Raw genomic sequence first — 26,421 nt, 5'->3', positions numbered from 1 at the left:
CATCTCCCCTGCAATGGTGCCTTCGGTCGAGAAATCTAGGACATTTCTCACTTTAAAAAAAAAAAAATCCTAAGATATATGAGACCTTCCCTATAGAAGCCAGAGACACCCTCTGCCCTGCAATCTTGCCTTTTAATTGAACAGTTATTGTCATATGATGTCATAGGCCTAGCCTTCAGGTGGCTAATCGTTTTTCTTCAGAATCGCATCTATCAGGTGATCCAACAGTCATGCTCCTCGGAGGTTGTCACACTTCAACAGGGCTTCGTACACAGCTCTACGTTGAGCTCAACACTTTTTAACTTGTATATGAGTTCCTATGCTGATGTGGTTGAGAGTTCTGGCATAATAATAGGGTCATTCACCAATGACACTCAACTTATCATCACCTTGATGTATGTAATGTAATGTATGTAATGTATGTGGTCTTGTAAAGCACACTGCTGCCCTGAGGCGTCGTGTAGCTGTAGACCGCTGGGGAACCCGTCCTGGCTATCCCTGTAAGATGGTCCCTACTGGGTATCTCCAAGGTGAAACCAGGCATCCCCGGCGAATGTGGGGGGCCGTTGTAGAGATAAGGCTAATGCCCAGAGTTGCCGAGTGTGATCCCTGGTTAGAGTAGGCGCCGAATCGAGAATTATCGAGTCCGCTGACCCTGGTCCACGACCCTGCCACGTCGGGAATTGAACCCTGGTCCCGGGCCATTCTCTACTTCCGGGTCTGCCGCCTCTAACCAGTGAGCCACACCACTCCACTTGACGCAGGACAATGGAACCTCTGTGGCTGGTTTTTGAACCTGCCTGATTTAGCCTAGCAGAATGGATGGACCAGAATCGCCTCAAACTAAACGCAGAGAAAACTGAGGTTCTCTTTGTGGGGAAATATCCATTCATCTAGTCCACAGAATAGTGGCTGAATGTTTTGGGTCCAGAACCAACTCCTAATAAAAACCAGAAGTAAAGACTCTTAGAATCTGGCTTGACAGCAATCTCATTTTTAACAACCAGATATCCAAACTTGCAGGCAAATGTTTTGGCATTCTGAAAATACTATGTAAGATCATTGGTCTACTTCCAGAAGCAGCCAGGAAGACTGTAATATAAGCACTACTGGTGTCCAGACTAGATTACTGTAACATACTTGAAAAGCATAGGACTTCAGAACATGTGTAGTTTCCAAGGTAAGTTTATTGCGTCCGACCGGGAGAGAACCCAATCCAGCAGCGTATGCTCTGGAACCTGAGCACAACCAGACTCCAGGACACCACGCTGCATTCCATGTAACCTATCAAGATGTAACACATCTCCCTCCTATAATGAATGCATAAGCAAATCAAAGAAATGTTAAACAAAATATTTACAATTAAAGCAATGAACAACTTAATAAACAAAAGCAAATGAAAAGGCAAAAGAAAGATAAAAGTACTGTACAAAACATATGGGACAATGCAGGTCATATCATATGCCATAAATGTAGTGCAGATGAACGTAAGCATTGGTTGTCATAAGATCAACATAAGGACCAAATACCCAAAGTCACATTACATATTCATCAAACTTCCTTGGAGACCAGATGTCCAACCAATTCCAAAGTACTCTGGTCATGTTTCTACCACTCTTCCTTGACCTGAAAACAAAAACTGGTTTGTTTTGTTCACACTGTTCCTTTCCCAATGGAGCTTTCACAATCTTCTTAGGAATCTATACATTCCCATCACTTAGCAACAGTGTGTATTTTTTTACTTTCATCACCCAAAGAGGTTCTGAATATTTGGATTGTCCTTTTAGCAACATGCGCCCCATTTTTCATATGCACCCAATCACCCTTCACATAATTATCATCCTTGCCAGATACTCTGCACCACCAACTTGATGTGCTCCACACCCTTGGACATCAATGCCCTGGCTCTCGTCCCTCTCATTACCTCAAAGGGAGATTTCCCTGTCACACAATGAGATGTGGTGTAGTAAGACCACAACAGTTTCCTCATGTCCACCTTCCAATCCACACCGCCTGACACAGCCAGCTGTAAACCCTCCTTCAATGTCCTCACTGCAAGACCATTGCTTTGTGGATAATACAGCGATGAGCGAACATGCTCAATGCCCTGTTTAAGTAGAAAGCCTTTTATATGCTGAGACACAAATTGGATGTCATTATCTGAAACCACGCTATCAGGTATTCTTTCCCTTATGAAGAACTCTTTTAAAAATACAATCACCATTTCTGTGGTAACTTCCACATGTAAACTTTACTTCAGGCCACCTCGGAAAATAATCCATCACCGCTTTGGCATATTTGGGCAACTTCCCACAACATATAAAGGACCTGTAATATCAATACCCATCGTAATCCAGTGACTGTCAGACTTATAAGTCTCCACAGGAGGGCAATTAACCGTCTTCTGTGATTTATCGCTTCAAGAAGATAAGACACATTTCCTACTGTTCCTTTCAACAGCATGATCCAGTACAGGCTATCAATACTCTCCTCATAATCTTCTCTTGGTAGCACTCATACCAATGTGCCCCTCATGTCCCAGTTTAATTACGTGCTTCCTTAATCCTGCAGGTAAAACAATCTAATTTCCTCTCATCCAAACTTTACCCACAACTGACAACTCTTGACTAATCAGACGGAAACACTCTGACTCAAAAGTAGCACCCCTATGTTCGGCCACCCCTCACGCAGATATTTTTCTACCTCACTGAACACTTTATCTTCCCTGATGGCCTTCAACCACTCCTCATGTGATATTCTACCATCAGTAATCTCACTCACACTATCCACCAGCCAATTTTTATCCGCGCTCAAAACATCAGTCATAATCCCTGAAGGTAGACAGGATAAACAGTCAGCCGATACATTCTTCTTAGTCAGATATTCCAGGCAGAAATTGTATTTCAACAAACTCATGACTATCTCGTAATTGTAGGAGAAGCTTTTGATCCTACACTTTCCATAAATACCTCCACTATGGGACAATGGCCAGTTCTGACCATGAAGCTGGTACTCCACACATATGTTCTGAAGTGATTTACACCACACCAATGCCTCCCTTTCTACGGTGGAGACATTTTTCTCAGCATCTTCTAATGGTCTTGAAGCATATGCAATGGTAACATTTATGCCATTCCTTTTTCACAATAACACCACACCCAAACCCACCTGGCTAGTATCGGTGTTTACTATAATGGGCTTGAATGGTTTGAATGGTTTGAGAGCAAGTGCTGTGGCAATATTAAGTTTCAGATTTTCCTCACAATTTTCACATCACACAAAGAGCATTTTTGACCATGAAACTGTATGTTTTTTGTTATATCTGCAAACATGGGTATAAAACGAGAATAATATTCAGCATACTCCAAAAATGAATGCATGTGATCTTTACAAGTGGGGGAAGAAGCATTCTCAATGTCAGAAACCAATTTCATCTTGGGAGATAGTCCCTCTTCACTGATCCATTGTTCTAAATACTCCACACCTTCAACCTTAAATGTACATTTCTCCTTAATAGTTAACTACTTTATCACCCGCCTCTAGGTTATATCATGTTCCGTTTCATGAGCCTCAAGCACAAAATATCATCCTGAAAATAAGTGACACCAGGAATGTCTTTACGTAAATAGTGCAGGCTCCTCTGATAAACAGCCGCTGCAGAAGCTAGGCCATAAGAGATCAGTTTCAGTTTCTATATTTAGGCATCTTTGGGTGTAACAAACTATATTAGTGGCCTGGACTTAGGATGTAGCACAATCTTTTGGTAGGCCAAGGAGAGATCTAAGGTGGAAAACACCTTCTCTCCTTTGATGGTAGTCAACATTTCTCCTATAGTAGGAAGGGGATACCTGCCCACTCAGATAGCAGCATTCAAAACCCTCAAGTCTACACACAATCTGATGTCACCATTCCCTTTCTTAGCTATTACTACCGGAGCTAACCACTCTGACGATTCTATCTCTTCGATTGTTGTACTCTCACACAACTTACTTGATTCTTGATGCAAAAGTCCCCTCATCACCAGTGGTACACTACGGGGTTTATGAGCTACAGGTGTTGCTCCATCCTTCAACACAATCCTTTGCATGTATTCCTTGAGAAAACCTACTTGATCTGTGAATACATCTCGAAAATCCCTAATATATGGTACCACCATCTCCACAACCACCTCACACACGTCATCTGGATGGTTGGGATCCAAACGAATACCCAAATACCTTTAACATACCTTTAACATAACTGCGTTCTGCTGAAATTTTATTTGGGCTTCAATAAAACCCATTACATCAATGGGTTTGTTTCCATAAGCTACCAATCTCACATCAGGATCCTTGAGGGTATGACCTGGAAACATCTTTTTCACCAACAAGAGTTTACCTTGCACTTGAATCTGCCATCGTTTTTTTTTCTACACCATCAATTCTGATAATGCAAAATGAATTATCCTTATTTATTTCCTCACTGTGTTGGATTTCCAAAATAACATCATTATTCCTCTCTTTATCTTTATTTGAGTTCTATATAGCGCTGGCTAGACCCGGGGGTATTAGAGCGCTTTACATAAGGCAACAAAGTATTATAAATTACAAAAATAATCACATTAATTACAGAAAGGTTACAAATTCAATACAGGACTTATTAGCGACCATTGAAAACAAAATCAACAGAAACGAAAAAGAAAAAAAAGAAGGAAAACGGCCAGGGAGTCAGCAGCAGAGAAAGAGACGAGACATAAATCTGAGGTCCTGCTGGGTAGGTGATGGCCAAAGGGGTGTGCCAGAGCCTGTCTCGCCAATAGCTGTTGGAGCAGCTCCACCGGGAAGCTGTCATATATTTCAGGCTCCGCCGGATAAAAATCAGGATCAGGATGGGACCAAAAGTCTAATGTCTAGAGATGGGCTGGTGTAGCTGGCAGGGGTGGCAGGATAGGAAGGGGAGTGTAGCTTGCCAGCCATCTTAGAGTCAGGCAAATTGAGTCTGTTGATCTCCAAGACTCTGTAGGTGGTATTGCCTCTGGATCTTAGGAATTGTTTCCTCAGCAAAGCCCATTGTGATAGTGGAACATCAGGACCCCCTTGTCAGTTGGGACATCTTCCCATACCGGTGAAAATACATTGGTGGGCGTCAATCTTAGAGTCGGGTTCCATCTAGAAAGTAAGTGCCAAGTTCAATGGGGTTCAAACTAGGCACCAACAGGATCCAAAAACCCGAGCTCAGGTCGTGAAAGGCTGCCCCACGTGTCCCCACCTGCCGACTCAGGAGAGCTTCCACTGAGAATCTCGGAGGACACTGCAGATAGAGTTCAAGTGCTCCTCATTCTTCAGAGACAGGTGTGCGATGTAGGCAGAGCGGGAACATAAGATGGTTCGAAGCAGCAGGCAGCAGGCAGCAGGCACGGTGAGGTGAGGGTCAAGGAGTGGGGGTAGATTGCTGGTTGGAGTGGTGGTCAATGTCATTATGGTACACTTCATTCAGCCACTGGTGCTTGTTTGCAGCTCCCCTGGCACCATCTTAGATTGTTAGTCGATGTCCTTGGATGGCCGCCATACCAAGGTCAGGCACTGAACAACCATAGGACATCAGAATGCTCCATACAGTTGCTCACACTGCAGTCACAACAAGCAAACTCGCTCTTTTTTTGCATAAAACAGCAAACTCGAAGCAGGCAGGATAGTTCTCACAGCGCATACATCGCTGCCATTTTAGGGTCTGGCCGTATTAAATAAAGGATCACCACAAACCTAAGATCATGCTTGTAACACTTTAACTACCTCATCCGAGGGTGTAGGTATTCGAGCTCCCATGGAATCGGTATAAGGTAGAGGCAATCCGTGTAATAGATGGGCAATTACTGACCTCCGAACATAAGACACTTGCGATCCCCCATTTTGCACCATTGCCTCCCAGACACAGCACAGTTATCGGTGGTGATTGCTCCAGCATCTGCAGCTTAAATGTAGCAGTGGGGACATCAACAGGAGCAGCACCCAAACAGAAGCCAAAGCTTGATTCTTCAGTGTGCCATGGATTTCGTAGACCTTGGAAATCGGGGATACTGTCTCCGTAAATGACTGAGCGACCGGCTCAGGCAGTCAGCGGTAAGAGGCTTCACCTACCTCTATCATACTCACTGAGGGTCTCCTTCTATAGACACTCCCCATTTTACCCCTACACATTCTAGAAACATGCCCTTTATTTCTGCATCTTATATATATATGTCCTAACACAGGGCATGACTCATGAATCAATCAATGTTCATGTATTTGTATTTCATATGGCATGAGTATACCATCGCGGTACAGGTCCCCTGGTGTAAGAAGGCCCCCCACCGTGTGCCATGCTGAGTGCTCCAATATCGGGATCCCCCTATTTTCTCTTGGAATACCAAGTAATGGAACTGTAGGGGCATTAGGTATAATATGTTTAGTAAGTAATAGGCTGTAATTGAAGCAGCGGTATGCTACTTGTAATAATGTAGGACGAGGTTGGGGCATCCTTGAATAGGGATGAAAGAGATGAAGAAGAACGTCCAAATTACAAGCGGAGCTATCTGCCGCTGTATCTGAGAGGTGTGATCCCGACATCCAGCGAGCCACCTACTGCGCCTGGGATGCTAAATGCGTTCAAGAGGGCAAAAAAAAGGATGGGGCGATACATAGTGGCATATTAGTGAAAAAATAAAGGAGATGCAAGAGCACCACCATCTTTATGAGAGCTACTCTCCCAGTGACTGACAGAGTGAGTGTCTTCCAGAATGACATCTCAGATGTTAAGGCAACGACTGCTCGTGTAACATTGCCATCAAGCAGGTCTTGAGCTGTATGGTAAATCCATAGGCCCAGGTAACAGAACATGGTTGGTTGCCAGGTGACAGGAGTTCCATTGATCATGAGTCCTGGGTCAGTTAGGTTGGGAACAAAGGGGAATAGGCAAGACTTACCACAATCAACATGTATCCCAGATGGATGTGTGAGTTGAGTGAGGAGGCAGGGTATTTCATTCAGGACAGTGCATACATATCTGACATATAGTAGCCAATCATCTGTAAATAGTGATATAGTGTGAACACCATCACTACCTGTAAACCCCAGGACTTTGCTGAAGAATGCATGGCCAGAGCCAATGTCTCTGTCACTAAGAAGAAGAGTAGGGGAGAAGGGGGGCTGCCCTGTCTAGTGCTCCTTCAATTCTGTATTGATACAGAAATGAGGTATCCCATCATAATCCTTGAGATCGGTCTGTTGTAAAGGATTTTCACTGTGCTGAGATATCGGGGTCTGATGCCATAGTGCGGGAGGGCCTCAAAGAGGTAAGGACACTCAAGAGTATCAAACGCCTTCTTCAAATGAAGGACTAGGCATCTCGAGTATCGCTAGGTATGGGGGCATATCGCATGAGTCAGAAGAGGCGGTATAGTATAAAGGACGACTGCACACCTGGACAAACCTGTTGTAATCTGCATGCATCAGAGAGGATACTAATGGTGCCAGACTCTCTGCTAATATCATACCCAATATCATGTAGTCCGTGTTTATCAGTGCCAGTGGATGACAAGAGCCCAGACTTATGGGGTCTCTGCCGGGCTTTGGTAAGGAGATAAGTGTGGCATCACATAAAGAATCAGGAAGGTGGGAGGACAAGAGTGCCTTGTCATAGTCCTTCTGAAGATGGGGCTGGAAAGTCTGCATAAGCCTTTTAGATGGAAAAACTACATGGAAGGACGGTGTTGGAATCCCCGAGAGCCGAGTACAGCAGAACCAATGAAAGATAAAACTTAAACCAGGCGCCAATATGGTATATCATCAAAAACAAAATGAGGGACCTTAGGGATGGCTGCCCAAACAAAGATACAAACTATGACAAAAAGAGTGAACCGTAGGGAAGTCTCCCCGTAGGGAAGACCTTAGGGAAGGCTGCCCAAACAAAGATACACACTATGACAAAAAAAGTGAACCGTAATAGATGTGGGTGTGGGGATATGAGGCTTCACAGGCCATTCAGAGTATTGTGCCCTAACAGTACAGGGATAAGTTAGTACCCCCAGGGACAGCCTGACTGTGGCCTAGCTGCAACCCCTGTTTGGACATGGGGAGATGGGGAGCCCACACCCGCCATCAAAATGCCTGGTCCTTCACAATTCGATGAGACCACATCTGTGTGCAGAAGATCATGATAGGCAGGAGAGCGAAATAACAAGTCAGCAAAAAGTATTTTACAGACCAAAGCAGGATTATATCAAATAATGTATTCTGACATCTACAGGGTGACGGTGAGCAGATCATTGAGTTGGTATCCGATGGGCATGTTGCAGAGGAATATTCAGACAGAATATCGAACTGGAAATATCGTGACACAGAAATATAAACAGCAAGAATATCGTGGTCAAGAATATCGAATTCAAGGTAAGAACTATTGTTTAAAAAATATAGAAGTCAATAATATCGTTTGCAAAAATATGGTAGTTTAAAATATCAATTTTTTAATTAGTGGTATGTATTTTAGTTTATATTTTAAATGTAAGTGTTAAGTTTTTGTAGTTATCAATATTATTTTAATTACATTATGCGTTTTTTAGTTCCATGGCAAGTTGTGGGCTTATAGGGGAATAGGGTGGGAAGTAATTTAATTATAATAAATGAATGATTATTTTTTATTTATTATTATGTGTTTGATTGACATTTTATAGTGTTAATTAGGGGAAGTATTTACTTTGTAATTAATTATTATTTGATTGTTAATTAATATTAGGTAATTGGTCATTATTTATGGTAATTGTGTAAAAAAAATGAGTTGCGGGTTGTGAGGTTTATAGGGGCAAAGGGTGGGAAGTAATTTATTTTTAATTAATTAATAATTAGTTGCTAATCAATATCAATTAATTGATTGTGAAATAACTATGGAAATTGTGTAACTAATTTTAGGGGCGGGTTGTGAGGTTTGTAAGGGTAAAGAGTGGGAAGTAATTTATGTTTATTTAATCATTAATTAGATGATCATTAATAATAAATATGTGTGTGTTGTTTTTACTTGTATCAGGGTAAAGGGTGGAATAAATACATTTTACTTACTTCATAAACAGTTGGTAAAAACGATTCGTTTTTTATTGAAAATATGTGTTAATTTTGTAATTATTGTTTTTCAGTTTCAGCTGTTGGTTGCGGGGATTGTTGGGGTAAAGTGTTGTAAGTTAATTGATTTTTATGAGTTTTAATTTGTTTTTTAATCAATAATATTTCTTTAATTGGTAATTAATTATGTCAATTATCTAAGTACATTTTTTTTTAAATTTAGATATGCGTTGCGAATTGTGTGGTATTATAGGGTAGGAAATAATAAAAGTTAATTTATGTAATAATTAATGTTCTTGGTTTTAAATATTTTCAAATTAAAAAATATGTTTTATTTTATTTTGTATATTATTTGTAGCTATTTGTCATAAGTTTTTAACATTATAATATTTTTTTATTTTTAAATATTAAATATATTTGCGTTTCAATTTTTTAATTATTTAGATTTTTTTAATTTATTTTGATTTGTAAATATTTTAGTTGTTAACATTTTGTTTGTTTTTGATTTTGAACTGACTGGAGTGAGAATATTTATAGTTATCCCTCTGCAATCCAACACTTTCCCTCCTGTTGCACTCACTGAAGTGAGAATCGTAATTTTTACCACTCCGCTATCCAACACTTTCCCTACTATTGCACTGATTGGAGTGGGAAAAGTGAATTGTATCCCATCACTATCCACCACTTTCTCTACTGTTGCACTCACTGGAGTGGGTATAGTACTTTTACCCCCCCCACCCCGCTATGCAACACTTTCCCTACTGTTGCACTGACTGGTGTGGGAATAATAATTCTTACCATTTCGTTATCCAACACTTTCCCTACTGTTGCACTCACTGGAGTGGGAATAGTAACTTGTACCCCTCCGCTATCCAACACTTTCCCTACTGTCAGTCAGTCAGCAGAAGTAACTTTATTTCGCCAACACATCGGCATAAAAAGTATTATACAAACACATGTACATCGATAGATAAAAACTATTATAGAAATTTAGAATTACAGGGATTAAAACATAATTAATGATCATGAGCTGAAAGGGAAACATTAGTTCATAAGTATACACACAAACATTGCGCAGCCCAACATCTTAAATTTTCTATTAAATATCAAAATGACAATTTGATCTCCTTTTGCTCAGAACAAATAAAAAGAATGAGGCTAAAGAGAAACATGTAAAGCGAGTGCAGTAATCGCATAAGTTTTGGGCGGGAGGCATAACTTGAGGGGGATATAATTTTAATGAAATCTCATTAAAATGTATCTATGTTGTAGATTTGTAATGAAGGAAAGATAAGTGGAGTTCACATTAATTATACTTATACTTGGGGCAGCGGAATATAACATGACTGTAGAAAGTTTAAAATTACTATCATGTCTCTTCATCTGTAGATGGGCCAATATGTGAGTTTTCAACTCCTTGGATATTGAACAGCACATCTTCGGATCCTCATAAAGGTAATGCAACCCAACCTCCTGCAAAATAGATTCAACATAACTTAACCATCTTATTTTACTTGCACCATCTAATTTAAGGACGTCGTTTACAATATCTCTAGTCAAGGAGAGGGTTTCTTTTCAACAGACTGAATGCCACATCATAATTGGTGCAATACAAATCTTATCAATGATATAAGGATCTCTCAACTCCATCTGGAAGTTATAATTAGAGCAAGACTGGGAAGGGAGACCAGATTTTTTAAGAAGGCATCTTCTATGCACTGCAGTTTAGAGGCATCAGTGATACCCCAAACGGCTGCACCATAAGATGCAGCAGATAGTGTTTTCGCCTCATAAACCTTTTTTATCCCTTTAATTGGTTTGGCCCCGAGTTTTTTTTACAAATTTGAAGAGGGCCCCAATATTTTTTTCTACCAATAATCCCCTGTTAGAGACCATATTTCTCCAATTATTATCTCAATCCAACATAATCCCTTAATAGTTAAAGGAGTCTACAATATCCAGCTTTACCCCTCCAACATACATTCGTGGCTGTTTCTGCTGCTTTGGGCCTGCCACAAGAACAAAGGACTTAGAATAGTTGATTTTCAGATCCAGGTTATTCATAAATTGTGCGTTCTCTACGAGTCAATACAGCGCGTTACCTGTGAGTGCAAGCATCACTGTGTTGTCGGCATAGAGGAGTATGGGGACTGAAAGAGAATTAATAGGAGGAACGTCTGTGGTAGACCCTAGTAATGTAGATTCTCCAGCACTAGTATATAAAGCAAATAAGAAGGGCACAAGGACACACCCCTGCCATACATCCCCCATTTGGTTGGGGACCAGAGAGGAGTCCAGAGGCCTGCAGCCAGTACCAGGCATCTTACAGGTTATCAAAGAATCTTGCTTTGTCAGCAGATGCCACACACAGCCACACAGTGAAAAGTAAGGAGTATTTCATAGGCAGGGTTCTGAGTAGATGTTTTACTGCTAGGAAAAAATGTGTTGGCATTGCACTCCTATAGTGTAGTCCGGAAAGAACATTATGTGTGCATTGTTTAGCCTGATGTGTTGCAGTTTCCTGGTTTCACGCAGTATAGAGTCTCAGTGAAGGAATTTGGTGCGCCCTCTCAACAGGGAAGTAAGATGACAGGGAGGATTCTGGTAGCGGCTCCCTGAGCTACCGTTCAGTGAATGCAACTGCATTAGGACACTCCGCTCCCTCAGAAAGGCCAACTACGTGGATAATATTGCATCTCGAGCGACCCTCTGCTTCCTACACTCAAGACGCCAGACACTGGATCCTAGTGCCAAATTTTCTCACACTTATTGTTCTAATTATTTAGTGGTGGGTAATTTCCTGTGATCAGCATAGAGTAATGTGAGATCTGCAACCACATTGTGGATTTTAGATTCCAGGGAAACCCAGGAATGTTCTATGGCTGCCAACACCAAATCAAACCTGTTGCCAGAGGGCGAAGGATGGATCAGCGGATCTGACCGATCAGCTTTCGTAGTCAAATGGTGGTCCTGGAGGTGGGGCCCAAGTACGGCCCATACTATCAATCCTTGGTAGCAGCAAAGCCATTGCAGTGCAAAAACTCAGGGTCTACAAGGATCCACCTGGGGCTGAAACAGTTAACAGGACTAGTGTTGTGTCAAAGGTAGCCCAGGCGGTGGATGCAAGCAACAGTCATGTGATTAACCCCTATTTTCTTCCACAGCTGGAGGAGGGATCAGCTTCAGGGCATAGGCATCAAGGAGGAAGGAGTCTACATCCTGAGGTCATGGGCCGGCCCTCAGTTGCACACTCGTGGAGTGTGGTGCAATGCAGCATGTGCAGCCCAAAGCACAGATGGCTGCCACAGTAGAAAGGTCACAGCATCCAAAGGTGCAAAAACAGCAAGGGTGAATTGAGGTGTTGTATCTCCTCAGTGCCGCCAGCCGCGGAACCAGGCATCCCCAAAAAGTGCCAACTAAAAAGATTATGATGCGGCAGCCTGTAGAGAGTAAAGTGGTTTGATTTGATTTATAAAGTTGTAAAGTGCACGTATGCCCAAGGGTGTCTTGGCACTGGAAATGGCAGGAGCGCTGAATGTTTGGCATGCCCTGGTGATTATTTTATTTCAGTTTGCGAATATCCATGTTTTTGACAGTCTTCTGAATGACATGAGCGACGTGCTGCTCTTTATTGCAATCGGTAGATGCTTCCAGGTCTTCGCTGTCCCTAATAGGAGCCTTCTCCCTTCCCCAGCGAGCCTGCTTATACCTGGGAGTTAACAGCAGTTGTGAATTAGCTGACCTTAAATTTCTGGCTGGCATAAACCTTCTGAGATGTGTCCTCAAATACAGTGGTCCTTTACCGTGTAGGGCTTTATATGCCAGGCATAGTGACTTGAATTTAATTGGTTTCTTCATTGGGAGCCAGTGGAGGTCTCTTAATCGATGGGAGATTGGTTCATATTTGGGGATGTCCAGTATCAATCTGGCTGCTGCATTCTGCATTCGCTGAAACTTCAATAAAACCTGAGACTGTAACCCCACATATAGGGTATTGCTGTAGTCCAGTCTGGAAAGGGCCAAGGCTGTGACCAGCATTTTTAATGCATTCAGGGGGATAAAAGGGCGGATTTTCCTGATCATTTTAAAAATACCGCAGAAGGTGGAGGCAAGCTTATTTATTTTGGGTAAAAAAACAAAAACAAAAAAGGCAGCAAACATATTTTTAATGAGGGAGACCGTACTGTTCCTAATAGGAAGTAGAAGTGCTTGAATGAGCATTGATGAGCGTAGGTTGCCAAATTAAATATGGGGCACTGACAATCAGCACGATCCCCTTTAGTTCTGAATTGGAGCCCAGGTAGATTTCCGGAGAGGAACATGGATCTGTTTCCCCATCTTTGGGCTTGTGTGATCAATGGCAGGGATATTTGTGGCACGGGCAGCTAACTCAGTAAGTCCTGCAGTTCAGCCCCATGCACGGGGGCATATATGCACAATGGGCTGGGGTGCACCGTGGGTCCAGAAGCACATACAGTGTCAGCAAAAGGCAGGAAGAAGGCCAACAGCGGGGTGCAATCCCACAGCCAGTCCCGCAGGTCGCCACACTGCCACAGATCCATGCTGGTTTAGTCCAGCCTTCTCACCTCCAATGTACTCGGGCGCCCCTGTCAGACAGCACCCCGGAAGCACCATCTCATCTCTAGTGCCCGCTCTCGGCCCCTCACCAGTTCCATTAGCAGTCAGTAGATTTGCATGTTATTAGCCTCTGGCTGCTGCATCCTGCCCCTCCATCATCACACGCAGCTGGCTCGACGTCACAGTTCCACTACGGCAACTCACAGGACTCCACAGGTGCTGCATCGACAGGAAAACAGAGGAGGGTACTTGAGCAGCCAATCAAGGTCCTTTCAGGACATGGATGCACCCCCTGTGAGTAATAAAGTAGCAGACAATGGGAATGGGTAGTTGAGCAGAGTTTAAAAAACATCCACCATCTTGTCCCTGCAAGCCTTACAACCTCAGTGGTAGTTACACTTTCAACTCTGGAAAGAGTAATATGAATTTGTGGTTCATGCTTCTTTGAACAGAGATATATTAAAAGAATCAATGTGAGTTTTGCTACTGATGATAATAATCACCCTACTTGCACTATCAACACCTAAAGCACAACATTCACTTTATAAACACGCCAGTTAGAACGCATCTGGAGACGTGACTACTCTGACTTAGCCAAGCAATCCTATCTGGCCGCACGCAAAGACTTTAAAACAGCTATCCGCTCAGCCAAAATGGAACACTTTTCCAACAGGATCTCCCTGGCAGTCGACAAATCTAAGGAGGTGTTCAGAGTCTTGAATGAGCTAACCACAGACGATAGAACCCTCCCAGTCCAGACCCCCACCCAGGAGGCCTGTGACACCCTGAACTCTTTCTTCCTAGAAAAAATCTCAATAATCAAAAAATCCATCCATCCACTTCCCCAATCTCCACTACCGGACAATTCCTTTAACAATCCCTCGACCCTCACCTCCTTTCCTGCTCTAGATTCCACCTCCTTGGCAGAACTAGCCACTTGCGTGAAATCTGGCTCTCCGAACGACTGCTGCCCACCATCTGTCCTGCGGAGCATCTGCCTTAACTTACCAGATAGTGTCTTACACCTACTTAACAGATCTCTCAGCAGTGGCATCTGTCCTATCTCCTTTAAGGAGGCCATCCTGGTACCCCTTCTAAAAAAAACGGGTGCTGACATGTCGGTGCCGTCGAACTACCGCCCCATTTCCCTCCTCCCTTACTTTTCCAAACTTATGGAGGCCCATGTCACCCGCTGCCTGTCAAGCTTCATAGAATCCTCCTGCTATCTCGAGCCTACTCAGGCCAGCTTCAGACCTGCCCACTCCACAGAAGCCGTTATCTTGGCAGTTCTCGACACACTCAGGAGTAACGCGGACGCGGGAACCCCCCAAGCCCTCGTCCTACTGGATTTGTCTGCCCCGTTCGACACGGTGGATCATAACATCCTTCTCCACCGTGTCGAGCAGGCGGGCATCCAGGGCGTTGCTCTTGAGTGGGTCAAATCCTTCCTTACGGGAAGAACACAAGCGGTCCGCCTAGGTCCCTACACCGCCAAACAAACCCCCACGTCCTGTGGTGTCCCCCAGGGCTCTTCCCTTTCCCCGCTCCTTTTTAATCTCTATCTTCGGCCACTTATTCAGTCACTTTCGAAATGGGATATCGTCACTTACAATTATGCTGACGACCTACAAATCATTTTTTCTCTCAATTCACCACATGCCATCAAAACCTTCCACGGAGCCATGATTTACATCCAACTCTGGATGAACCAGAACCAATTGAAGTTGAACCCCGGTAAAACCGAGCTCCTCCTCCCTGGGCTCAGTCACGTTTACTGGGGTCCACAGTTCTGGCCTCCCCCACTACCCCAGTAAAAACAGTAAAGAGTCTGGGTGTCATCATCGACACCGAGCTCTCCCTCAGGGCTCAAGTTGGAGCGGTGGTCTCCTCCTGTATGTATCAACTTCGGAGGATCCGCAAAGTTCACTACCTTCTTCCCCTGGCAGCACTTACCCAAACCGTTATTTCGCTGGTACTTTCCCGTTTGGATTTTTCTAATGCCATCTACCATGGCCTGCCGCAATTTCTGATACAACGTCTCCAAGTTCTCCAGAACCAAGCGGCCCGCTTGATTCATGGAACCCCCAGATGGCAATCAGCCAAGCCTCTGCTCACGAGCCTCCACTGGCTCCCAGTCGATCGAAGGGTCGCCTTCAGGTGGCATGCCTCACTTTCAAAGCACTTCACTGCCCTGGTCCCGCCTTCCTAAAATCCCTCATTCACCCTCACTGTCCCACACGCAATCTGCGATCAGCTCACGGCGATCTGCTGATCACCCCCAAGAGTAAAACTAAGAGATTCAGCGGCCACCGTTTCTCCTACCTAGCCCCTGTGCTTTGGAATCTCCTCCCTCTCCCAATCAAATCCTCCCCTTCCCTCTCAAACTTCAGAAAAATGTTAAAAACCCATCTCTTCCCCATCTCTGGCTAGATCTTGCCATCTATGCTCCCCCCTCATCTGTTCTGTCTATCAGCGCCAGGAAGCTTCGGTGTCAGTGCGCTTTATAAATTGCATTTGACATAACATAACATAACATAAACATTATCAACATCTTGCGTGTGAAGGACCCAGTCTGTTATCCTCAGGTAAAACATGATCCGAATACACTGAGAAACAGTGGTTCAGAAATTGGTTGAAATTGAAGTCAATGGTTCATTTTAAATTAAATAGTGTGTGAATGCCAATTCTCAAAGACACGTCTGTAACTTGATTGCATCCTTGGACTACTTCTTTGAACATAGTGATGGATTTTAGAATACACCTGTGAAACAACTCTCCCCAGGTAATTGTGGGTTTAGTGGCTACAGCAACTCAACATCTTCATTTTTATAATAAAGACACTTTGGACCATGAGAAAAGTTATTCTCAACATCAAAGTGGCTCCACTATTCCCAAATGACGTGAGATTTTGAGAATCAGGAGCAATTTAGTTTTTACTCTGTGCAACTAACAATGTCACAATGCCCTTTGTTAAACATTGCTGAGCTACCTCGTCCAGCTCCTATGTTTCCTTCCTGTGACTGGAGCACAACAGGGGCACTCAATATATAATGCCTACACTGGCGCAGAGTATGGAAAGGTAAGCAGGGTCATTGACTCAATCATTTTAGTATACACATCAACTCAGTAAATTCCCCAAGAAGTAAAGTAACTCTCTATTTTGATTGAGTGCATGATACAAAGCTCTCACCAGGCATCCCAGAAAGTTAAGGTTAGGTTGTGTAATTTGTGTACAATGAAAATAGATTATTGGGTGTTCATGTCCATTAACAGTGCAAAAATGCCCAATTAAAATGTATTGCTTTTAAAGCTCTGATATTTAACAGAATGATTTCCTCAAGGTGTTTAATGGTACACCCAGCATATTAATATATGTATGAAATTAAGTTGTTGGTTGACTGGGGTGTGAGCCTTGGTCAAGCAGCAGCCACGATCCTTGTTAGGGTGAGGCACCAACCAGCGCTAAAGTAGTCTGTACTCAACCCTCTGATAGCTTGAAAAAGAGCAGTCAGGCTTTACTTTAAGGCAACATGCAAAGTATTTGTGCAACACTTCACAAAAAGGATCCCACAAAAAGTTTTAAATGTAGAGGCATTTTATATAAATGAATCAAGACAATCAGCAGAACCAAAGATATTCAATTTTAAAGACTTTATTTAAAATAGCACCAAAAAGCACAAAGTGCCGACTGTCGATATCTGATCGCTTTGGACTGGGACAAAGTCACAAGTTCAGGTCGACCATGATGGAGTGTAGGCCAGCTAAAGACACCTAGGGGTCGATTAGGATGGCGGTTGTAAAACCATTCCGACCGCTGTGGTAGTGGAAATTAACCGTCCGCATGTACTGCGGGAAAACCGGCAGTCGGATTATGATGAACCGCCAGAAAAACGCGACCGCGGCGGACTGATTTCACAAAACTCCGGCAGGATGTCCGGAGCAGGTGAAAATCCAACCCCGGCAGTCGGATTTGCTGGGGAAAGACTCAAAACCACTGTTCAACCAGCGGATTGACCGCATGTGAAATTAGGATACGATTGCGGTGACAGTGGACCGATCAGTTGTTTTCGACTGCCGCAATCGCAACAAGTGATGAATGGGAGAGCCGGCGGAAGGTCTGTTGTATTCCGACCGCCGCGGTCGATCCAGAGGAGTGATGGCGGTCGAAAGCAACCAAACAACAAGGCTACCAAGTGTGGCCATAAATCTGGCCCAGCCTCAAAAAACACCTTACACACCCAAATGACACATCCCCATGGCAACTAAAAAATAATAAATCCCAGGTCAATCCACACAACACACCTGACAAGAATACTCTTTTTTGACTAACCCACATTGCTGAGTAAAAAAACAGCCCCTTTCCTGCCCAGAATCCTTTGCACAATCCCACAACACAAAGGAGAGGCAAATCAGCACACATCACACCATCACAACCCCACACACCACACACATCACCACCACCACCTTCACACCTGCACTTTTTCCCCATTTGCACATCGCACACCATGTCACAGAAGAAGATGCCCAAATTCACTGACAATGAGTTTGTCTGTGATGGTAGATGAGGTAAGCAGAGTAGAGAAAAACCAAAGGGGATGATGGACGGAGCGTTGACAATACAAACACTCACCCCCAGTCAACAGATCTGGGTTTAATCCATCACTGATCTTTAGCTCACTCCGCCACCCCAGTTCAGACATGGCCATATGCAAATCAGTCTGACCCTGTGCCTCATGGGAACAGTCCAGCCCGAACTGCCAAGCCATGTCTTCCCTGGACAGGAATCAAGCTTCCCAGGACCAGTTTCTGGCTTTACAGCCGTCTTCAGCCGGGCTTGCTTGAATCCACTGGCAAAGTGAGCAAGGGACTCACGTCTGAGCATACCCTGACAACTTAGGGCGAACAAAGAAAAACCAAAGGGGATGATGGACGGAGCGTTGACAATACAAACACTCACCCCCAGTCAACTGATCTAGGTTTAATCCATCACCGTTCTTTAGCTCACTCCGCCACCCCAGTTCAGACATGGCCATATGCAAATCAGTCTGACCCTGTGCCTCATGGGAACAGTCCAGCCCGAACTGCCAAGCCATGTCTTCCCTGGACCGGAATCAAGCTTCCCAGGACCAGTTTCTGGCATTACAGCCGTCTTCAGCCGGGCTTGCTTGAATCCAGTGTTTCGCTTTGTAAGCAGAGTAGAACCACATTTGTTTGGAAGCATGATCCTACAGACACCAGCTACAAAAAATCAAATGTGGGCAAGGGTAGTCAACAAAGTCAATGCAGTAGGGACCACCCCGCGCACCCTGAAGGACAACAGGAGGAGGTGGCATTACCTCAACACCAGAGTGAAAGAGCGTGCCAACAAGAACCATGAGCTGGGTCAGAGGACTGGCGGTGGCTCTTCCATTCCACCACTAACATTCACTAAATGGGAGGAGAAGGTGCTTGCCACACTGCATCCAGAGAGTCTCACAGAAATACTCGGGGGAGCGGAGGCTGGTAAGTACCAATAAATGTCCACCATTACACTGCTATGTACTGTCTTGCACTACTACAAAGCTACACACTCTTCACAGCACATGTCTCACAGATCTAACATTTCCTTCCTCTGAATCACCCCAAAGGTAGCTAGCAATATTTACATGGGCATGTGGACAGGCAGCTAGCACTCTAGCTCCCACCAGGCCCCCTTGTTCCACAGCTGGACAGGATGGAACACTCCCCAGGCCCAGAACCATGTGGCAGCTATTGCATTGCTCTCTTCAAACTTGCATGTAGGTAGCCATCTCAACTGGAAGGAGTGTTTGTGGGTGGGAAGCCAGCACTACAACTCCTACCAGGCCCCCTTGTCCCACACTTGAGCTGGATGAAACACTCCTCCCACTCATAACCATGTGGCAGCTATTTCCCTCCACTGTGTCATCAAACAGGTAGGTAGACAATGCATGCACCCTGCCATCCTTCTCAAAATGCATGGAGCCATATGGCCACACCAGCACTCACATGTCATCCAACTTGGCATATGTCCAAAAGACACATCCAGCGTGCAGACAGCTAAGCATACATAACTGTCACGGATATTAAACTTTTACTCACCAAGTCACATGTGGAAGAAATTCAGGGCCCAATCACGCACAGCACTAAATGCAAGGTGTAATTGCCATGGTGTCAGTGCATGAAGGTCATATGAACACAAACCATGCATGGTCCATCAGACAAACAAAGTAAAGTGCATGATATGGAAAAGTATGTCTAACAATACAATGGCTAGTTCTTGCTTAGCTGAAAGTGATTCCATGCAGAGCAAACCAAAAAGTTGCATCACATAAAGTTGATGTGCCGCAAGTTTTTAGATGACGACATGTCCTTATAATCAGACAATCTGTACGTGGCACAGGCTTCCCTTTCACATGTCACACCATGGACAAGTAATGTATGTACCTCAACATTATGTCCTGAAGTCCAGTATCTAGCAGCCATACCAAGTGAGTACAATGCAAACTGTGTGGTGTATCACATGTAACATCCAAACGTCTAACAACAAGTTTGTGGAGTGCACTTCAATGACCATTTGACCTCTGTTCAATAGGAGATCCACAAGCAACTACAGCAGAAGACAACACCAACCTGCTGAGCCAGTCCCCCCCCAGAATGTGAACGCTCAGATGCAGGCTCCCTACGTTTCTTGGATGAGGATAAACAACCTGTCCTATCCAGCTTGCCAGGGTGAACCGCATCTCAGGCCCTCATTGTCCCCACCACCACAGCAACAACAACATCGCTGACCCCTGCTGCTATGATCTGTGCGGCCTCCATCACCACCACCACCACTGCTGCCTGCAACGCTCTCTCTGCCTCAGTGGTTACCAACACCAACACCAACACACAATCAGAGGAGGGCAGGGAGAGCTTGCAGGTCTTGCAGCAACAGGTCTTGGTCAGCAGGGCAAGTGGGGGTCAACTGGGGGACAAATAAAGGAGGGCACTGGGACCAAAGCCCTGGCCACCATCGCCAGAGTCCAATTAGAAACTACTTCAACATAGACATGAGGTAGTAGGACAAATATACCCTGAGCCACACACATCAGCCATTTGCACGGAGCCAACAACAGGCAGCAGTCAAAAACGTCATCTATGCCTAGCAACTACCATCAAAGACAACAGACAATGTCACTTTTGTACAATGTCACATACATTCAAGGGAACTAGTTGTCTATGAGATGTTGACACAGGTCAACACCTTCCTCTTCTCCACTATCGTTGTCACTGAGCATGTGTGGGTTTGCAGGGGGGCATCTGCCGCTCATCATCGTCTAGGAGCAGGGTGATCTCTTTTTGCAAGGCCAGGTTGTGGAGCATGCAGCATGCAACAATGATCTGACACACCTTTTGGAGAGAGTAGAGTAGTGCACCCCCGCTCTTGCCCAGACAACGGAATCTAGACTTCAGAAGCAAAAAAGTAGGCTCCACCACACGAAGTGTCATCCCATGGGCATTGTAGCGAACTTCCCCCGAGGTCCTTGGATTCCTCAGTGGGTTCAGCAACCAAGACCGGTTGGAATAAGCAGAGTCACCTAGGTGTGACATACAGGGAGAAATTTAATTACATAAACAGGAGCTGAGGACAGCATGTCACATATGCAGCACACTACTTGACTCTGCGCACTCACCAACAAGCCACGCACGCTCTAGATGCAGATTTGTCATCAGTTGTGGTATGACGCTGTTACGCCGTAAGTAAAAATCATGTCCTGATCCGGAAAATCTGTCACAGACGTGGGAGATTATCATATCTGCTTGGCATACCACTTGCACATTAATGGAATGGAAATGCTTCCTGTTCCTGTATATGTGCTCACGTGCCTGTGGTGGAACCAAGTCAACATGTGTGCAGTCAATGGAGCCCACAACATTAGGCATGTGGCCAGGTCCTAAAAATCACCCTTCACAGCTGCCAATTCATGTCTCCCGGGAAAATGGATGTAGCGGTCCTTGTATGGCTACATTGCGGCGAGACATCACGTAGCACCATGCTGAACATCGGTTGAGACATCCCACCGGCGATGGCCACCATGTACTGGAACGAACCGGTTGCAAAGTAATGCAGGGCCACCATCACCTTAAAAATTGGTGTCAAAGCAGTTGGATAGGTTCTGTAAGGCCTCAGATGGGGCTCGAGATGAGCACATAGGTCTTAAAGGGTAAGGCGATTCAGACAGAATTTTCTTATGATGTCCTCATCCTCCATGTTTACCAGCACTGTGAACGGACGATGCAAAATTGGTCGTCTCCTACATAAAATTAAAGGGGACACCTGTCAATTTCATTGCCCTGTGAGATGTGGCAATCATCTTGCATCTTGACTGACACAGTGTTAACAATGACTGGCATCAAACAACAGCTTAATGCACAAGTTACATACAGAGACACTTTGATCTCATTTAGTTGTAAATGTTGTCAGAATGTACATACTGAATTCCTCCAAAACAGAATCTGACTATATGAATGGAAAATGGCACATTTATACATCTTGTGTCACCAGCCCTGGGAGTAGTTGACAGAGCACATGTTTGAAACAGCAACACTGCTGACTTCTACGTAACTGCTGTACCTGCCACACCTTCTTGCTTAAGTTTCACAGAGCACAACTTTTCTACACCATGAGCACAGTGTGTGTAAGCTGATCAACTACCAAAATGAATTCAGCAATCTATACAGTGAAATAGGTACATTATGTAGTCAGTCCATCATTACTGTGGGTTGATTAGCCATCTCACACATTGATATGTTCACAAACATGAGAGTCCATTACACACCAAATCTGTGTACATGCACACAAATATCATATGTGACGTGAGGAAGTAGATGCCAATGCATGTAATCATGTGCACTGACATGGCATGTTTAGTCATCAGTGAGTTCAATGCCACATTAGCATTGAATTTAGCAATCAGGTGGCATAATACATTGTAAGTGTCTAGTGTTCCATGATGAGATTTGGCCATTGCCATTGCTAGAGCATAATGTGTCCATAAGTGCAGTATGCGTGCTCTGCCACCGCAATCACAGTCATTGGTTACAATTGAAAGATGCCAAATTGCGGTAGCGACCACCTGGAACCCGCAGTGTGCCACTGCCAATTCCCATGCCATTGCAGCCAGTAGGAACTGCAATTGCTGTAGTGAGGAGTTAAACATTTGAAACCTGCAGTAGGCGTGCTCCGCTACCGTGGGCCCGGTCATTGGGTACAATTGAAAGATGCATGATTGCAGAAGCGACTGCCTGGACCCCGCGGTGTGCCACCGCCAATGCCCATGCCATTGCAGTCAATGGGAACTGCGATTGCGGTAGTGAATTACACATTTAAAACCCGCAGTAGGTGTGCTCTGCTACCGCGGGCCTAGTCATTGGTTACAATTGAAAGATGCAGGATTGTAGTGGTGACTGACTGGACCCTGCGGTGTGACACATCAAATGCCATTGTAGCCAATGAGAACCGCAATCGGGGTAGTGAATTACACATTTGAAACTCGCAGCAGGCGTACACCGCCCCCGTGGTCCTAGTTATTGTTACATTTGAAAAATGCTGACCAGGAACACCAATTGCAGCAGCTGAATACCACTGAAACAACCCCACGGGGGATATATGTCTGAGAGTGAGCCACACATTTCAATTGCATCCAGACACTGCTGCCTGCCATTCTTCACCACCAACTGCTGCCTTTCCTGTCTCCTGGACCCAGTGATGCTGAGAACTGAGAACATCAGGGCCCATCCCTTCACCACAGAGGAGCTGAAGGTCCTGGTGGATGATGTGCTGTCAAAGTATGGGAGGCTATGTGGTGCTCCAGATGTGCTGATAAGTGTTTCAGAGTGAAAGTTTCAGAGTGCTTAGAGTGCTCAGAGTGCTCAAATGATGCTCCTCTGCAGTAGTATCTGCCTGTGAGTGCAGGTTAATGTGCATGCATCCTTATTTTTCCTATACCAGGCTCCATACAAGCCCCAGTAAGAATAGCACTTGGGGAGGATGGCAACATGGACATTTCTACAGCCCTTCTTTACCAAGAAAAATGCAAACGTTGGTCTGAGACTGGGTAATGTAAATGTGTGATACACTGCCTAGCATGCTGACTTCATGTCAATGGGGTGTGTAGCCTTATTTCCACAGATCCATGGCTGCATTGAAGGATGGGAGGGACATGCAGAGTTTTTGCAGCCATACAGTAACACTGCTGGTTTGGACAGTTGAAGTCTGAAAAAACATTGCCTGTGCTATATGATGTCATAGTCCATGAGGTTTTCACATGCTCATTTGTGACATTACAAATGTATTTCGTCCAGAGGGTACTGAAGAATGTCTGTACAGTTTTCATATTTCCCCCAGGGATACTTGTACATTATGCACAAAAGTTAAATGCCAGAGTGTAACACTCTTGGGGGTAATTCAATTATGACACATCAGATAAATGTCATTTGGAGATGTCATCCTTCTGTTTTCATTATGTGTTCTGTCTTGCATATGTAGGCACTGTTTGCCCTCCCATATTGTACATGCATGTGAATTTTCTGATGGCCCACGTTTAACCTCAGTGTGAGTCCCCCTGGCCGGCATAGAAACTGTCCAATGTTACAAGGACCCATCAGACATATGTATTGTCAGACAGCGTATTTCTCAATGAGCTATCTTAGGCCTGAGGATTGCACAAGACAGGCCTACACCTTGTGAGAAGAGTGTGAGAGTGTAAGACCACGGCCCTAAATGTGACCTCCATGACACAGGTAGCAATCCACTGGCCAAGGGCATTAAGGGGTGTGTAGTGTTGGACATAGTGAGTCTGCCCCGACACACCATTTCAATTTTTTTGTGTGTATGCTCACTCACATAGTGCATCACAGATGAGGGTCTTCTTCACATTGGCTTCTGTGCTGGCACTCTGCATGCTTATGAGATGGCCAGGTACTGTGTCCATCATCATCATAGATTTCAGCGGGATGCTCGGGCTTCCGCACCTACCCCTTCCAGCGGCTGCAGATGCATATTCCCTGTGCAGTTTCTGATGTACACATGTGCATACTTTGAATTTGTACTGCCCAATGGCCTTGCTGTTTTGTACTTGTGATTCCTATCTGGGTATTATGTAATAATACATGTTACTCCTTTTGTCTGCTTTGTCAGTGTCCTTGCTAAATAAAAGGTTTTATGTATGGGTATCAGTTCATGTGACACATGCTTCGTATGCCACAACATTGTCAATTGCTTGTTTTACTTTTTCGGAGCTTTACAGAGGTAACAAGCCCTTTTGTTCTTCTGGAGTCTGATGCTTGAGGTGTGTTGTTTGTGATGATCTACTCTTCTCCTAATCATTCTGTGCTCAGGTTTGCTAAATTGTACACATGTCATGTTAGTTTGCAATACCAGAACAGCTGTGAATGCTATCCGTGGGATTAATTGCAGGGTGGCCAGGGTCCGGCATTTCTGTGGGCTCTTTCTTGATGTGTGCACAGCAGTGTTGGTGTGTAGTCATCTTGTGTGGCCCTGTCTTTATAATCACATGGGTACGTTTGAATGTGTGCACTTGAGTAGTCATACAGTGTGATTGGCATGTCATTGTCAGTAGAGTTGATGTGTATGTGCCCCTGCATATGCCAACTATACACATGTATGATCCAGGTGATGAGTGCCCGTCTGTTTACATTGTCAGACAAGAGCTTCAGATTGTGGGCACATGTATGAGTTGCAGGTTGAGCACTGTGCAGTGTGTCTGTGTGTCCTTGCACTCCTGGGGTATACCTACTTGTTGTCGCTGTCAGTTGTGAGTATGCAGAGTGTGTGACTGCAAAGTCTGTGTTGTGCTTTGTTGATTACCCATGTGTATTGTTTAAGTGTGTGCTCCCTGTGCTGACCTGCTCAGCCACAGTGTCATTATCTGTGAGTTTTCTCATGCATTGCTGTCACTTGACACATGTTTGGCTCCAGTATGGTATGTGGTATGAGGAGTCATACCATCCCCTGTAGGTGCTTCTGATGCCTACACATTGTGAGTTACTCCTCTATGTGTTTGTGGACTGTACACTCCTCACCTGTCCACTACTGATGTACACACCACTCAAAGCTCATGTCTTCTACCCCATGGCTTGCCAGTGTGGCAGCCTCCCCACCACTTCAAAGTGTGACACTATGCTGTGTGAGGATGATCTGTGTACAGAACCAATATGCCACTCAGGACATTTTCACAATTAGTTATATGTTATTTTCTTCTAATAGTTTGCAGTCATGGGTGCTCATGTGCAATGCATATGTTTGAGCAGCACAGTCCTCCAGTCATGTTGTTTGCATCTGTGTTTCCCTGAGTTGTGCATCTGTGGGTGATGGCTAAGCTGTTTGTGTGTTTGCTGAGGTACTGCTACCATTCCTTAGTGTGATGTTATCTGTGTGCTGTGATGATTTGTGTTGTGAGAGTTCATGGTAGGGCACTCAGATATGTGTGCTACCGGATTGGTTGGTGTGCATACACTGCTTGGTGTGCATGCAGTGTTGTCAGTATATGTTGCCTTGTACTTACGTGGTATAAATCCCCCTGATGATCAGCTGAGTTTTCTATGTGATGGATTGGTATGTGCATCTGTTGTGTTTTTGTTGTGGATGGATGCAGTGTTTGGCCTGTTTTGGCTCTTTCTACTGACAGGTGCAATGTGTGTGTGATGTTCTATTTGCATGACATTATGTGTGAGTAGTTTGTGCATTGTGATATATTCAGATGTATGTTGCGTG

The sequence above is a fragment of the Lissotriton vulgaris genome, chromosome 10 (genome assembly GCF_964263255.1).
Source record: "Lissotriton vulgaris chromosome 10, aLisVul1.2, whole genome shotgun sequence".
NCBI lineage: Eukaryota > Metazoa > Chordata > Amphibia > Caudata > Salamandridae > Lissotriton > Lissotriton vulgaris.
This window is presented reverse-complemented; position numbering follows the sequence as displayed.